This window comes from Ochotona curzoniae, unplaced genomic scaffold, assembly GCF_017591425.1.
Source record: "Ochotona curzoniae isolate NIBS_2020 unplaced genomic scaffold, NIBS_Ocur_1.0 scaffold_3208, whole genome shotgun sequence".
Lineage (NCBI taxonomy): Eukaryota > Metazoa > Chordata > Mammalia > Lagomorpha > Ochotonidae > Ochotona > Ochotona curzoniae.
In genome coordinates, this window is record NW_024467106.1 from 35,452,775 (window position 1) to 35,469,729 (window position 16,955).

Genomic DNA, 16,955 nt, shown 5'->3' on the forward strand with positions numbered 1-16,955 from the left:
GCCAGAAGCAGACTGGACTGCAACACCCATTGGTTCCAGTGGAAGTCGGGAGTGAAAACAGAACCAACCCAGCAATTGCAACCACCAGCTGATTGGAGCGATGGATGGTGCCAGGCCCTGTACTTGTTAGCACATACAAGAAGTTTCTTTGGAGATCTTCCTAATCTAACTGCTGGACTCAGAACCCTGACGAAGAAAAGAGATAAGACAGAACAGGTCAACCAAGCATCTAAGCTATGATGAACTATGTCAATCAGTGGATTTTTCAAAGCCCTCATAGTGCTTGGAGAGGCAGGATTGACAGCGATTCATAACTGTTGCAATATCAAAACCGCTTGAGCAAGAACCTCAGAGCATGCCCTACATCTGGGACCTGGAGAGGGTGGGAAATTGGGTGGGCCTTCTCCCTTAAATACCCCCCCCCTTTAAACATGAAGGTAACAACATGGAAAACATACTAGTATTATCCACTTTCCTGTAGCCCTTGAACCTTCTTACCCTACTTAACTATGTAAAGAATGTCAAAATAAAATTTTATAAAAAATAAAAAATAAATAAATGCATGGTAGGCTCCCAATAAAAATAAAGTTCAGTAATATCAAAATATTTTAGTGATAGTTACTCATCATTATGACACTCAAAAAGATCACAGTTAACATGTTGAGATATTTTTCTTTTTTTATATGCAATATTCAAATACTGTTTAAATAATATAAATATGTGTAAAAATAATATGCCATGATTCATTTGAACAATTGGCATTGGTGAACACTGGCATACTTCAAATTTCTTGATTCACTTGTAAGTGAAAAGTAAATATTTTTGTTGAAATTCTGCAACTATTAAGGATAGATTCAACCAAGTAGAATTTCTTTATATTTCAGTCTTGAAGAATACTTCTATTATGTTTGAATCTGTGTATTGTGAAAAGCCTAATTCACTAATACTGAAAATCTTAATATAAATTACAAAGATTTAAAATGTAAATGTTGCAAAGAGAAGATTTAGCATTAAAACCATCCTGAGAGGAGCATTTCCTTTATTGTCTTTGAAATGCCACTATATTTACCCACATGGTTATTGCTGTCACATTAATTGAACATTTTAGAGTAAGGGGTATATTAAAAGTCTGAGAATAATATCCAAAATGTCTTCTGCATCTCATTATGTCAGGATGACATTTATACTCGGTTTTAGGCCTTGAGAAGGCCATAAAGCAGTACCCATTTGTAAAGTGGTTTTGTTTGTTGCTATTCAAAATTCAGTGGAATTGGACTGATAGATTAAGTACTGCAACTTGAGATTCATTGCTCAGGGCGTGTGTGTGTGTGTGTGTGTGTGTGTGTGTGTGTGTAAGAGAGAGAGAGAGAGGGAGAGAGGGAGAGAAAGGGGGAGGGAGAAAGAGAGAGATGGAGAGAGAGAGAGAGAGAGAGAGAGAGAGATATGAAGAGGGAGAGAAAGGAAAGGCTGAGAGAGTACAAAGGAAAGGAGAGAAAGAGACAAGAAAATGTAACAGATGAGAGAACTTATTTCCTTGTCTTTTGAGCAGTTTATGCCTCCTTATTTCTCCTGCCCAGATATCTAGTACTTACAGTGTTCTTATTTTCTACTCTTTGTGTGTCCTCTGTATTTTGGTTTCTTTTTAAATGAAGGATTTGTGTAATTGTGATATCTGTTGATAGACTCCATGTCTAGTCTATATCTTTTTTTTTTTTAACTTAAGCTCTTTTCTTTCTCGGTTCTCTCTCTACCTTACTGCTCTCAAGTAGCAGTAAAACAGATTATTTTTCGAAAGAGCTTTATCGGTTTTATGGAAGTTGAGAGTTTTATCGTAGAGGAAATGTTACTTCTGTACAAGAAAGCTTTCCTTTTATTAAAAATTGATTTTAATCCCACAATATCTACAATGTGCTATATAATTTTGCTTCTTTGTTACAATGTGTGTGGTCTCTATGCATTTTGTATGACAACTGCCTACCAACCGGATGTTAAACTGACAATCCTAGGAGGTACAGAACCAACTGTTAATTTTTCAAAGCAATTTAATTTGGCTGCTGGTGATTTACTGAAGTCAGATGACTTTTTTACAGAGAACACATTTGGCATATATATAATACGAGTTTAAGTTTAAACCACTTAAATTTTCTTCCAGAATTAATAATTAAAACTGAAACTAGGTAAGTTTATTTTTGAGAAGTATATTGAATCTCTAAATTTTTTTTAAGTAAAACTCATTAAGAAAGGCATTAATTATATTTTTAACATAAAAAAATCCATCCATGATGCTTATGCAAGCAGTATAAGTGCTTACATAAACACTATACAAGGAATCTAGCCAATTAAAAAATATAATTACCTTAGCAGTGCATATTTCTGTTTCTGTAACATACACATAAGGGGAGTCCAAAAGGCTGAGAATAAATCAGAGTGGACCAGTTTTTCAAATACTTATTATTCTTTTTGTAAGATTTAAGTAGACATTTAAATAAATTTACAATAGACATTTTTATTTTAAAATCAGATGTACAGAGAGAGGAGAGATGGGGAGATATCTTCCACCTTCTGGCCTCAACTACTAGAGCTGAGCTTGTCCTAAGGCAAGAGCCTGGAGTCTTTTCTGCATCTATCAGTTAAATTCAGGTGCTTAAGGACTTGGGGCATCTTCCACTGCCTTCCCAAGCACTTTTACAAGGAGTTGGAATGGAAGTCGAGCAACGGGAGTGGAATCAAGACCCATATGGGATGTTGGCACTGCAGGTGGAGGATTCGCCTACTAAGTTACGGCACCAGCCTTCTAGTATCAGAAATTTCAAGATTTTAATCATCAAAGACAGCATTTCTAAGATATTTTGAATATTAGATCAATTGGTTGTTTTCAATACATAGAATGCTTATGTTTTGACACTATACAATATGGGAAAAACAAACTTCAACACCAGTGTTTGTGGATGAAATACAGTGTGTGTTCTGACCTTTAAGATAATTATTTTCATCTGCTGGTTAAAATTTTGAACTATTTTAGTAAATATTTTAGAACTTTTATATTTGAGAGTTTTTACAATGAAACTAGTATCCAGTGTTTTGAGAGAATCCAGCTATTACGTTCTATACATTGGTTTTTGGTCCAAAATTCGATTTTAACTATATTCTCTAGTTAAGACTTAAGTGTCAATGAGTAAACTTGCTTTGGTTAAAGAATGTTTCTATGAAGTATTCTGTTTTTGATTTGTTCCTATTTTCTAATGTTTGGATTATTAATTTTTCATTACTATCCCCTTTTCACTAATTTCAAGGGGTGTATTCTCTATTGCATTTCAGTGATGTTTAAACCTGTACAACAAAGCAGTGCAATAATACATGATATTATGATGAAAATCCGTAGAAAAACTGTAGTCCCTTAGAAATATACACAAGAGCTGAAAAAGGCAATGAAATTTCAACATGTCTGTTTCTGTCTTGTGTATATATATATATATATATATATCGGTATTCTATATTAATGACAACACATTGAAGAAAACATGATATTTGCCTTTGGAAACCGACTTATTTTAATAAGCATAATGCTTTACACTTGTATCCACTTGTTACAGTAGGAAAAATTTCAGTCTTTTTATGCCTGTGTTTCATAGTGTGTTTATTCCATAGTTGTGTTTGTGTGTGTGTGTGTGTGTGTGTGTGTGTGTGTGTGTGTGTGTGTGTGTGTAGATAGGTAGATAAATGCATATATACCACATTTTAAATCCAGTCATCAATTAGTGAACATCTAGGTTGATTCATTACTTAGCTATTATGGATTGACCAGTAAATGTGGGTACACAAATAATTCTTTCATATGCTAATTTTATTTCCTTTGGGTCAATCCTCAGATGTGGATTGGCTGAGTGATATGGTAGATTTGTTTCCAGATTTCTGAGGAACTGGCTTATGTTGCCATCAACACTGTATTCGGATGTCTTTCCCCCACATTCTCACCAACATTTACTAATTTTTTAAATATTTGGATGCTAACCATTTTTACTTGAGTGGTGTGAAACCTCATCGAGGTTGCTATTTGCATTTTCCTGATGGCTGTCAATAGCTAGGTTGAATTCTGTTCCATGCACTAGAGCATCTCTCTCTTTTCCTGGCAGATCCTTCTCATTTCCCCATATTGGTTGTTATGAGATGCATTGGGACCATTTGATTCGACTCTCATTGTTTTCCTTAGTTGCTTTGGATAATCTCTTGGGCTTCTGGCCTTGCATTACCTGCCATTTTCTTTTCTCCTCCCCTCTATTTCTGTCTTTTTTTTTTCTTGCAGTGTGTTTCATAGCATTTAATCTACGTAAAGGCTGAAACATAGGTATTACAAGGGAGCCCTACTGTACTGTAAAGGAAGGCTATTCCCAGAGGGCTTTGGTTCCAGTCTCATTAAACTTAAGAGTTTCAAAATGTTGTCATTACACCTAGGGGCTGTGAGGCTGCAGATGGTGTTTGTACTTTTTGCTAGTGTTTAAAACATGTTTTTTCATCTTTGTATCATTTTGTCCTCCCATTGTCTAAACTCCTTTGTTGTATTCTTACCTGGATCTTGTGGATAGATGCTTTGTTCAAAATTACAGTTGTATTCTTCCAGGTAGGGTCATCATTTCACAATGTCTTTAGATTTTCATCAACTCCTCCACATTCTATTCAGTCTATTCACAGTGGTAAGTAACATTACAGTGCATAGATAACAACTAGAGCTCTTAGACTCCAACCTAAATTTTATCTCATCTGGTTAATGAGGCAAAGATTTCACACATTCTGCAACACTGCTTTTAATGTATGATTATAATACAGTTTTCTTCTTTGCGTCTATGATGGCATTGCATCAGAATTTAATTAGCAGTGAAATAACATCAAAAATTTACTATCTCATCGCAGGTGCTGCTGCATAAGAACTGCAATACTTTAAGAATATTTATATAACTACCTTGATTTTGACTTTCTTGATTGGTAATATGGACATGCAAACAGAATTGTGTGTGCTTCATTGCTACAAATAACCACTTTAGTGCATTGTTTATTACATTAAAATGTTCTTAATAAATGATCAGCAAAATGTTTTACTAGGTAATGGTAATTCCATGGCAAAATAATCTATGAATGCATTTTCCAATAGACGTTAAATTGTTGGAGCAAAATTTTTTTCCAGTTCCATCTCTATTACTGTAGTCACACAAAATAATATGTAGGATCAAAACAGCAAAAGACATAATGGATGTTTCATATTCTGATCATGGAAGCCAGTATATGTAAATTCAAAACTTATATCGTGCAGATTGGGGATATTGGGAGAGCTGCAACTATGAGCTTTATTACAGCCACCTGGAAGTGTGAAGCCTCACCTGTGAGAGATAAACAAGACTCAGGCAAGAAATGTAAAATTTGGGACCATCTAGGGAACACTAAAGTAAAAGAGGGAACATTTCCATAAAACAAAGCACTAATGTTTACTTTACCCACAAGGTTTTCATTCTAGTCCTCCTCCAGGTTCAGTCCTGCTAATTCTGCCAACTTTTACATGTAGAACTTTGTACTTTGCGATTTGGCATTGAACTGCATGTGGAATGTCCAGCTGTTTCCTTCTTTTCTTTCCTGATGTTTTGGGAAGCAACGATTCTCTTGGGCATGTTGTCCTAAAAATTTAGTGCTGCTAATAATACATCCTAGGAAATGTTTCACACACTTGTTTTTTGAATTTGCTGGTTCCTACACCAAACGAGACTAATGACCCCAACCACCATGCTCCTGGGTATGCTTAGTTCTAACTTCTGTGTTGCAGAGGCTGGTAGAACTACTAGGGGAAAACAGGTCCCTGTACTACAACTTAATCCTGCTATATTTTGAAAAGCTATTAATATAAAGAAAGCAGATTGTTTCTATTTCATAAGTGTAACTCTTTAAAAAAAAGATTTTTATTGGAAAGTCAGTTATACAGAGAGGAAGAGAGACAGAGGAAGATCTGCAATCCATTGATTCACTCCCCAAGAGGTCGCAACAGTCGGAGCTGAGCCAATTCAAAGCCAGGAGCCCAGAGCCTCTTCCAGGTCTCCTGCATGGGTGCAGGGTCCCAAGGCTTTGCGACCTCCTAGAGTGCTTTCCCAGGACACAAGCAGGGAGCTGGATGAGAAGCAGGGAATCCAGGATTAGAATCAGCACCCATATAGAATCCCAGTGCTTTCAAGGCCAGGACTTTAACCGCCAGGCAAGTATGCCAGGTCCCATAAGTGTAATTCTAAGGTAATCATACTTACCTCCCTTATTCCATCAAACTTTTTTTTTAGTTGTTAAAAAAAAAACTAATTTAGGTCTACTCTCCCATCACAGACGTTATATCTCATTAATAACAATATTCAATAAGCAACAATAAAAGACCAGTTTTACAGGAGTATAAACAATGTCAAACAACAATAGTCAAATCATAGGATGTCCTTTTTAATTCCTATTTATATGTATTTTTTGTTATGTTACACAGATGTCAGCCCTTTACTTGGTATTACAGACATGAAGTATTAGAAAATGCCTTGCTCAGCATTTTACAAATGTGGTCCAGAGCAATTCTATGCTCATTTTTCTTAAATACTTATTTTATTGTGAGAGTATGAGTTTTCACTATGTTAAAGTGATTGTGAATAATACAAAAATTGGAAGAAGGAAAATAGTGGAATATGTGCAGCGTTCAAAGCTTGACCATATAATGTTCCTTTACATTTTCCACTACATAATCATTATGCAGAATTATTTCATTAATACTAATATGATATCACCATTTCACTTTCCAGATCAAGAACTGTGCCATGGTTAAGACAAAAACCTCTCAGTTGTCAAAGAGCAGGGTTCGTTTAGTTTTGTTTCAAGACTCTTTAAAGCCTGCATTGGCATGAGCATCTAGACAGTTCATCTTGCTGCCTGGCTGGCATCCGAGCAGCTGGCATTGATAGCCCTTTGACTCTCCCAGTTCCTGTTTACCTTCTCTACCGCGTGTTACATACAGCCTCCTACAGCTAGCTTACACTGCCCCAAGTGGCACCTGTTGCCAAGTTGCCCTTTGTATGCATAATAGTAAACAAGAATCCGGAGATCTAATTTCCATACCATAGACTTGTGTAAAACCTATTCATGGTTAGCCATTGCCCACATGTTTATTTACCTGGTGTGAACAGTAATAATGACACACTAAGACAGACATACTGTCATTTCATTATTTAGCCCATTAATTTTTAAATTATAAGTTTGTGATTTTATACTTAAATGCCTAGTGTGGCTTTACTGTGTCTCCATTTAAGAATCTGGACTTACCTACTGTGTAGTAGAGAAGGCAAATGAAAGATCAGCCTAGAAAGAATGAAGGCCTTCTCTTCCTTCAGACACAAGAATCAATGTAATGTTATGTTTACAGAGGAATTTATGTTTTGGATTTTCCTGATTGTATAAGCTGAGATTCTCTAGGCCTTCATATTTGAGTATAGAAATGGCGAAAAGAAAGCATGAACAATACATCTTTCACTCCACCTGGCACAGACGAGAGCCTGACAGAGTGTCAGTGCTTAGTCCCCTGGTCGGCACAAAGACACCCAAACTATATTTGTCTTGCAATATATGGCATCCTTTCCTAACTCTGTGAAGAGTCAGTGTGGCTCTCAGATCATGGCAAGAGGGAACGGCAAAACTCCTACTGCACACTCGAGGACACACCCACAGAGACGTCTCTCATAAACCGACTTCTCAAGGAAGAAGACATTTTAGTACCTTGAGAATCTGGAGGCGATGCCTTAAAGAAAGGCTTTCTTTTCCTTTCTTTGGACTGCAAGGCACTACTATGCACTCATTCTCTGTCTCCTTAGCTAACTCCTTCCTCTTGGCTTCTTTAGATTTATTGTCTTTTGTGCTCCCACAGAATACTCTTTCCTTCTCTCGTTTTATCATTGGCTTTGTTTCTCTTTACTTCCTCCTGCTACCATGTTCCTCCTTTGCTCTCCATTTCTGTTTATCTTCAATTATTTGTTTGTTTTTTCCTGTCACTTTCTCTCTCTCTGTCTTTCTCCCTCTCTTTTGTTTTTTCTCTCCCTCTTTAGCCTATCCCCTTGGTTGATTGAGAATTACTGAAAATTACTGGATAAAAGTAATTGCATTCCTACTTACCGTGTAAATAATTCTGCAAACAAGCTGTGATCCTACGAATGCACTTCAGCAAGGTCGCTGTCCTTGTACTAGTCCAGGTTATTTTGATCTTAGCCTAGATCAATTGTAACTCACCTTAGTGATGCTGTGGAGAGTGGAGAGGCAAACCAACACCTTAGCCTAAAAGAAGGCATTCTCTCAAGATTGTAGACTTACTCTAGCTTTTCTATTAGGTCAGTATTTAATAGTGGTGCTCAAAAACCCAGGCCCTTAGATCATGGATCTTATCAATATATTTTTTATGCAATTTGCTGGTTGAAAATCATTTTCAAGGCAATGCTTATGTATTATTTCCTTTTTTCACTCTAAAACAATTGCTCCGATCATGTAAAGGTGATGGAGTTCAAAGCGATAACATCAAACAGTATCTGGCAAGTCACTTTATTTTTCACCATTGCTTACTTGAAATGTACCTAATAAAAGCCAGTTTATTTAATAGTGTCATTGATGAAGTAGCATAAGTTATTATTTTCTATAGCTTGCAGTCTGAATAAACATCTTAATATTCTGCTTGATGAAATAAAAGTACACATAAGGCACTTTTGCTGCATGCCGAAGTAAGTTGCTGTCTTGAGGGAAAATATTTTTGTAATTGAGTTGCAAACTGAACTCACCTGCTTTTGATTTAACACCATTTTTACAAGAAAGCGTGTCTGATAGTTAAACTAAAGCTGTTGAGACTTAGATATTTGGCACACATCTCTAAAAAATAAAGTGGATCTAAATCTACAGGGAAAGCAATTACATTTTGTATTTGTTGCTAGTAATCAAATTGGAGCTTTTAAGTGAATATTCAAGTTTTGAAAGTCTCTTGTATGTCACAATAGCTTGACAACTTCCCACTACTTAAAAAGAATTATTATAAGCTTGATAAGTGATATTAATGAATATAGTTTTTCAATATTCTGCATCTGTTAATAAATTAAACATGTATAATTTAGTGTATAACTTGTAAAATGTCCATTAACAAAACAAGATAGGCCAGTAAATTTAATGTAACAGTACCAAATTATTTAATGTGGTTTCAGAATTTGTATGGCAATTCTAGTCTTTGCAAATCTACTATTCATAGGAAGTTTCTATGCTGTGTGGCGTAGCAAATAAAGCCACTGCTTGTGAGACCCATATATAATGTGGGTGCTGGTTCGTATCCTGGCTTCCTCCAATTCCCATCCCACTTTCTGCTAATACTATGGGAAAAGCAGTACAAAATACCTGAAGGTTTGGGACCTTGACACCTACAACAGAGTCCTAAATAAAGCTTTTGGTTCCTGACTAAAGCTTAGCCAGTCACTAGTTGCAATTGTTGTAGGGTTTTCGACCCCGAGTGTGGCAGCAACCTCAATTCTTCTCTTGCAGAAAGAATTTTCATGTGGACACAGTTTAGTTTTAAAACAAGATTTGTGGGCCCGGCGTGGTGGCGCAGTGGTTAAGGTCCTAGCCTTGCATGCCCGGGATCCCATATGGGCGCCAGTTCTATCCCGGCAGCCCCGCTTCCCTTCCAGCTCCCTGCCTGTGGCCCGGGAAAGCAGTCGAGGACAGCCCAAAGCTTTGGGACCCTGCACCCGCGTGGGAGACCCGGAAGAGGCTCCTGGCTTCAGATCGGCATAGTATCGGCCCGTTGCGCTCACTTGGGGAGTGAATCATCGGACGGAAGATCTTCCTCTCTGTCTCTCCTCTCTGTATATCCGCCTTTCCAATAAAAAAATAATAAAAATAAATCTTAAAAAAAAAACAAGATTTGTTTAGAAAAGCTGAGATGAGGAGCTCCTGTCCTAGTGGTGGGAGGGGGCTCCAAGAGAGAAAGAACCTGTACCTCCTGCCATAGTGGCAGGAGAAGGAAAGAAAGATCCAAATTATTGGTGGGGATGGCATCTTTTAAAAGTTCACCTCAAAGGTGTTTCTCCATAAACAAAGGAGAATGCCTGATTTCCATGGCTCCTAGCCCTGGGACAAAAGGGCCAGAAAGGCATCACTAGCTATTTCCTTGTAACTTATTTAATTGCTGTCAGTTTACCTCAGCAGAATATTTGGTTTATAAGCACACACCTCCCGAGTTGTGGTGCATTCTGCAAATGAGGACAGGCAAGCCTTTGATGCAGCAGCTAAGCCAAGGCTTCAGCTGCTCACCTGCATCTCATGGCAGAGGATCTGGGCTTGAATCTCACCTCCTCTCTAGGGTCCAGGTTTGCACTGACGAATACTTTGCTAATAGCTGCTAAACTTGATGACATTTGAATCTTTTATTAGTGTTCATGCTTTTATTCACAACATGAGAAATATAAATTGATATAACCTACCCATATAAATTATTTCAAGAGTCTTTGAAGAATATAAATAGACCTGGTTTCCAGAAAGTTTCAAAACTGATTTCATAAAACTTGCAATATCCTCATGCATATAGATCTTATCTGGACTTCCACAAATAATCTGAGTATCAATGAAAAATGTATATTCATCTATGCCTCTACTTCATACCTGTAATTTTAGGTCAAGCTAACTTACTCAACTCCTTAGCTCTTGCAGAGTGAGTGACTGTCTTTTCCGTATTCATTACAGGTGGACACTGTTTACACCATGATTATGCTAGAAAAGTCATTCATAAACTTGATAAATGTAGGACTCTTACTCTGTGGTTACATTTTACATATGTTGTTTAGCTATTTAAAAGCACTATTTGAAGACAATGATCTGAATCAGTTAGCAGTTGTTTATTATTACATTAAAAATCCTTTGAAGCCTAGTGACTGAAAACAGTAATCATTTTCTTTGCTTATGATGCTGGGCTGTGCGCACTGATTGAAGCTCAGCTGCATGGGGTTTCTGAGTGCTTTTCTTGGGTCACTTGTGCAGTGGTGGTCAGCTGGCAGCTCAGGCAGGCTTGTGTCCCGAGGTGGACATCTCTGTTTAGCAGCCAGTGCTGTCTGTCTGGTGAGCCAGATGCCTTTGGCAGTCCGATGTAGTTTCTTCTTTTGGTAACTAAATCTCAATTAGGAAAGAACAGGGAAAAAATGAGGGTTCCTTCATATCTAGACTCAAAATAATATTCTTCTACATTCTATCAGCCAAGCAAGACATATGTCCAACCTCTATTTAAGAGGCGAGGGAATGAACTGTACCTCCTAAAGCTTGGAATGATAGACACATTTCAAAGAGATCATGAGGATCTTGCATCCATTTTGAAACCTGGGTATCGCAGTACTCATTAGATGAACAAAATAAGAAATAGAACACTTGGAAAATAGATGGGTTGTGATTTGGGCACTGATATTTAGGTTGTCAAACCAAGTGCTTCTTACATACTTGATCCAGTAACATATTTCCGGGAATTAGAATAGGTGCAGCCCTGGTTCTATTGCCAACTTTCTTCTCTGCTTGCCCAAGTTTTGCTCCCACCCTCTGGATAACTTTTCATCCCCTGTAAATGCTTTTAAGAATTGTTGTCAGAGTGACTTGGAATGCACAGCTGGAGTGGACTGAAAGACCTGAAATACACATTAGTATTTTTGAAGAAGAATACCAAAATTTTCATGGGTATCAGTAGACCTGGCTTTAAGAAAGAAATAGAGGGAAATCTCCCGTGATGGCCATTTTTCAGAAAAGGGGCTTAAATGGACTGTATTCACATTTTCAAGAGGTTTAAACTATCAGTCGTTATGTTATCTCAATGTAAATTTTATATCCATATGTGAATCCAAAGTACTTCAATTCATACAATGCATGAATATTAAAGGAATAATATGTGTAAAGGAAATAATGCATTGCAAAAACTCATGAATATTATCATTATTTTGCTTTTCCTTTTATTATTTTTATTAATATAAAGCCAGCAGATTTCAAGGGATACTCATTGCAATTCCAATAAAGCAACTATACTTCTCTCTCTCCTACCCTCTCATAATTCTCTTCATTCCCTGCCCTCTCACCATTCCATAAATTTTTGAAAAGACATAATTTTAATGCATTTGATACTAGTGAGTAAAAAGTAGCAGGGTCACAATTCCACAGAGGTATAAACAAAGGACAAAATGTCAGTCATATCACAAAATGTCTGTTTCATCCCTGTGCTCTTTTTCTGTGTTAATTCCTGCATTAACTGCCACATACCAGAGAAAACATATGCTAGTACTTATTTTGAGACTGGCTTATCTTACTAAGTATGATAGTTTTCTCTTGCATATATTTTGTTTCAAAGGGCAGAGTTTGCTTTTTTTTTCTCTTATTGTTAAGTAGTATTGTATATGTATAAAGAAAATGTATACCCCATTTTCTTTATCTGATCATCAATTAATGGACATCTGGGTTGATTCCATGTCTTAACTATTGTAGATTGAACTATAATAAGAATGGATATGCAAACTACTCCTTCATATGCTGATTTCATTCATTTTGATAAATTCCTAGCAGAATGATTGGGCCACATTTTAGCTCTTATTCAGACTCTGAGGAATCCCCATACTGTCTTCCATGAAGATTATATTACTTCACATTCTCACAGCAGTAGGTTAGTGTTCCATGTCAGGTAGCGATGAACTTGGTGCATGGAACTGATAATCATACACGTGGATTACTAACTGATGGTTAAGAACCAAAGTTTATTAGCAGCATCAGGCTTTTAAAGACAGATGGTCACTTAGGCATAAGGGAGGAGGGTTTGAGGGATTTACATACCAACAGCAAGAGGGAGTTTATGAGTAAGCAATTTGTTCCTCTAGCAGGTGCCTTTTCTTGTCTGTTAGTTCCTGTTCCCCTGCCAGAGAGAGCAAGCATCTCTCTTTGATCTGCTATCTAAGCCTGAGGATTAGGGAACTTCTGACCTATGCATTTCCACATCAACTGCTCCCAGAACCTTCCTGGCTGGATGGCCGCCCCACACTAGCAAGGCCTCCCAGTGTCCTCTGTTTAATCAGTTGTTTTCTTACAGATTTAATAAATTGTCCTCCTTCATAATAGGGTACATTTTACCCCACGTTCTCAGCACTATTAATTGTTTTTGGATAATGGCTGTTTCATCTGGATCATGTGGATGATACCCAGTTGAACTGAGTTGAGATGAAGCAACACTGTGGCTTTTTATTTACATTTCTCTGATGCCTTAGGGATACTAAGCAAGGTTCCATGTATCTGTTGGTGATTTGTATTTTCTTCCTTTGAAAATTTTCTGTTCATGTCCTGTTCCCTTCTCTTAACTGGGTTGCTTATTTTGTTTTTGTTGCGTTTCTTGAGTTCTTACAGAGCCTGGATAATAATACATTATCATTTAACTAAATAGAAAATATGTTCTCCATCCTATGGGTTGCCTTTTCATGTGGTTGTGTGTTTTCTTAGCAGTGGAAAGCTTCTTAGTTGGATGCAATCACATTCGTATATTTTTTCAATAAGCCTTTGCCTAGGCCAGTGTTTTGTAGCATTTTCCCAATGTTTTCTTCTAGTAATTTGGCATTATCACCTCACAGACTTAGGCATGGTGAGTTGACTTTTCTGTAAGATGTAAGGAAAGGGTCTTGGTTTGTACTTCCGTGTGCATTGTGCATAGATTCAGTTTTCCCAACAGCATTTAGGAAGAGATAGTCTTTACTCCAGGGGTTTGTTATTTGTAATTGAGTGGATTGATTCCTAACTTTTTTATACTTTCCTATTAAAGAACATGTCTATTTTGATACCAGGACAAGGGTGTTTTGATTATAACTGCCTTGTAGCATCTCTTGAATCTGATATTATGATGCCTCCAACTTTCCATATAAATTTTAGCATCATTTTTTTCCAGACTTGAGACGAATATCATTCATATTTTGATTTGGATTGTACTGAATCTATAAATTGCTTTGTTAATGTGGACATTTATGATATTAATTCTTATAATCCATAACATGAAAGACTTTTCCATGTTTTGGTTTTAGAAGGAAGGACTCTGTAGTTCAACATTCAATGTAACTACTATTGATATTTGAGAAACTCTCAGGTTACGCCTTTGGGAATCTCAAATTCAAGAACTGTCAAGGGCCCAGCACAGTAACCTAGTGGCAAAAACCCTCACCTTGCATGTGCCAGGATCCCATATGTTCCACTTCATATCCAGGTTCATATCCCAGCTGTTCCACTTCCCATCCAGCTTCCTGCTTGTGGACTGGGAAAGCAGTAGGGGATGGCTCAAAGCCTTGGGACCCTGCACCTGCATGTGACACACAGAAGAAACTCCTGGCTCTTAGATTCAGATTGGTTCAGCTCTGGCTGTTGTGGCTACTTGAGGAGTGAACCAGCAGACAGAAGATCTTTCTATATCTCCATCTCTTTGAAAATCTGCCTTTCCAATGAAAATAAATAAAATCTTTAAAAAAAAACTATCAGTTAATAAGAGCTTTCTATTATTATAATAACTACCTGCCTCTATAAGAACTACTCAGTAATGGTGGCGTTACTGACAGGATTAAGTGAGTGAATTCTGGAAGGGCTTGAAAGGTCAGTGGGTAGAAATTGACTGTTGCTAATAAGGTGAAGGATAATTGATAGGGCAGTGATGAATAAACAAACAGGAAAAAAGAGTTCCCTTTCTCACCTTCTGTTGGTCAGTGCTTTTATTGATGTAATTTTTGCAGCTAGCATTTTGTGTAACTCTGTTGAAGAACTATTGCAATGAAATCAGAATGGAAAGATATAGACTTAGGATGATGAACAAGTGTTGTATTCCATGTGGTTACAGAATAATTTCTCAACATAAAGATTTGTAAGGGGTGTATGTGTGTAGGGTGTATAAGAATAATTGTTAAAAACATCTAGATTTACATTGTGTTTGGCAAATGTGAGAATAAGGTTTCAACTTTCAAACTGTTGAGACTTGGTAATTTATTTATGAGGAAATACATTTGTGATGACCAAATGATTAATGGAAATTAATAAAGCTGTTCGGTGTCAAAGGTTGAGTCTTTTGGCTCAAATTTTGATGTGCATCCACAAATATCTTAAAATAGAAAAGAGATGGATTAAAATTATCTTTTCTCTAAAATATTAAGATTTTATTATGTTCATATGTTCACTCATCATCTATATGGTATCAGTGATATTTAAGCAATTTATTTGCAGACAAACTGAACATACTCAGTTTCATAAAGGTATTTTGTGATATCTACTTAAAAATATCCATTAATTCACAAGAATGCATGCAATGAAATTCTGTATCTGAAAATACAACTATTAGAGTTCAAAGGAATGGGCTTATCAGTATAGATTGTGAACTATCAATATATAAATATGTATATTTATAAATATATATTTCTGTATATATGATTTTTTTCTGATAGAAAAACAGCCATATGGAAAATGGCATTTCAATTAAGTGCTGTTGGAATGAGGAAATTTTTTTTTCATTATTTCTGAGATTTTTTTTCTTTCATTTCATTTAGAAAATCCACTGGAGATGGTTTCAAGATGTAGAATCCTTCTGTGTGCTCTGTCCTCAGTGAAGCTGGAATCTGTGTGTTGAAACTGCTTCATGTTCTGGTAAGAAGAAAATATTCTTAATGTTGTTGACACTTGGGGAATGTGATGGATGTGTACAAGTGGGCTTCTGAGAGTTTTTGGGAAAAGTGAAATTAAAAGATGTGCATATTTTCCACAAACCATATGTTTATTTATATACACATGCACGCAGAAGGTTTTCAAGTGTATATATATATATGTGTGTCTATGTATATTTGATTTTTTTCTTGTGAACAAATAATGAGATTAAAAAATGATGAATGTTTGTCATCCAAAGACTTAGAAAATAAAAACATCCATGTTTTGCAATGTTGATTTTTCTGGATGCTAAAGTAGAGTAGCGAAAATTTAAATATAAATTTAAATCCTAAAGTAGAATGGCAAATTTTGCTATATAATTAAAATTTGACTATAAATCTATAGACAGTTTATATTAGCCATCAGTTATGATAACAGAGCTAGAGGAGGTATGCTGAGAGTATAGCTCTGAACAGAAGACAATCCTGTCTAATCATGCAGTTGGCAAATGGCACAAGAACGCTTGGAGTGTAAGTGCTTCCGTTTCCAGCAACTCTGCTGCCCTGTCATGGTGTTGCATTTGTGATGGGGAGAAGCCCCAGACCAAAACATAATTAGCTTAGCTTGAAGGCAGGACCGTTGAGAATGAAACTGCCACGTAGAAATGCCTTCCATCAGAATTTAAAGTGAAGATGTTTCCTTAATGTTTTGCTATCCTTGAAGAAAGATTTCCCATAGTCATTAATCGGTTATGTAGATGATTTTATTCCATATAAATTAAAATTTATGAAAGAAATGACTTGGGAACTGTATCGTCGGTTTTTCTTTCATTGTAAAATGAAAATCTGTAGACTTGTTTTTGATACACATGACATGACCAATAGCTATTGTTATGAAACTAGTATTAATCCTCCTTATATGGCTAGCTGATATACTACCTTCAGCAACCAGGTAGTAAAATCTCATTTATTGTTACCTGTGCAACAAGGTTGTTGCAATCTATACATATAAAGACAAATGTGAAGCACCTACCACTCTGTCTGGCCCACAGCAAATGTTATTAAACAGAAGCCACAACAAAGAACTTATCATATAAAATCTGTTAAGAAGTAATCTGTTGTATTATAGTTTTATCCATGACAATTTGTGTTTAAAGAAATGTTCATTTGAAAGATTCTTTTCATTCAGTATTATGGGACATTAGGATCAAGTATTGCTTTGCTCTTGTAGAAGATATTCCTTTATACAGAATA

General features: G+C 36.4%; 1 protein-coding gene across 1 annotated transcript in view; it reads left to right on the plus strand.

Annotated features, from left to right (window-relative positions):
• Window positions 1-16,955, plus strand: part of LINGO2 (leucine rich repeat and Ig domain containing 2) — a 946,590-nt gene that overhangs the window by 179,787 nt on the left and 749,848 nt on the right. The window contains exon 2 of the mRNA XM_040963550.1: window positions 15,609-15,705. The gene's annotated coding sequence lies outside the window, so the exon portion shown is untranslated. The remainder of the gene's footprint in view (window positions 1-15,608; window positions 15,706-16,955) is intronic.